Source organism: Aspergillus glaucus (genome assembly GCF_001890805.1).
Source record: "Aspergillus glaucus CBS 516.65 unplaced genomic scaffold ASPGLscaffold_35, whole genome shotgun sequence".
NCBI classification, from domain to species: Eukaryota; Fungi; Ascomycota; class Eurotiomycetes; order Eurotiales; family Aspergillaceae; genus Aspergillus; species Aspergillus glaucus.
Genome location: NW_019170487.1, coordinates 1 through 1,054, shown reverse-complemented (window position 1 = coordinate 1,054; position 1,054 = coordinate 1).

The following is a 1,054-nucleotide window of genomic DNA, read 5'->3' as shown; positions in this document are numbered from 1 at the left end:
TCATGGCTGTCCCTGAAGACCAAGTCAGAGCAGTCCCTAAATGGATCAACCTTTTCAGCAAGAATGTACAAGTCAAACACAAACCCTTCCAAGCCCGCATTAGAGTTGCATTCGGGTCGGGTAGGGTAGGGAAATGGGCACCTTAGTCCCAACCCGCATGCGGGTTGGGAAGAAAATTTTTTTCCCATTCCCATTCCCATTTCCCGCCGGGATGGGTCGGGAATTTCCCACATTTCCCAAAGATTGACAGCGCTAACCATTTATGGACGCACTAAACTAACTACAGTTAGAATCGGGATGGGAACGGGAATTCCCGTTCCCATTATTCCCAACCCGACTGCCTCATTGTAGCCTTGTATTTTCGATGCAAATTTACCATGCATTATATCTATAATTAGCGATTTTTTTTATTCTGAAAAAATATATATATAATAAAGTGGATTCCTCTCTGTTTTTTAATATTTTTAATATTTTTTTCCAATGGCAGATTCTGTACAGAAAAATCAATATTAGTTGGTACAAGAAATTACAACTCCGTTGCAATATAATATATATATATTTGGACCGCATTACTGCGCAATCTATAGACATGACCGAAAAGATCCATCAAAGGGCATAATATGACCGATTAGATTAAGGATAATCGTTGAATTTTGAGCTCAACACTTTTAAATAACTGATAATCTCAAATAAGAATCATTGGCAACATTAACAAATACTGAGCTGGTGGTAGCCTCCTAATCCGATAAGTTGAACTGCGTACTATATTCTAACCATGGTTGGATTAAGTATTGTAATAGTATGTAATGGGAAATTCGGGAATATGAACCACTCCCATTTCCCACATTTCCCAACCCGACCCATCCCTATGGGAGTAAACGGGAACTGCGGGAATTCCCAATTACTCCCTTTCCCACTGCGGGAATTGGGGATTGGTCCCAATTCCCGACCCTATGCGGGATGGGAAGGGTTCGGGAACGGGAATTGCGGGTTGGGAATGACACTCTAGCCCGCATAGAGCAGTGCACACGATGCTGGGACTACCATAACCCAC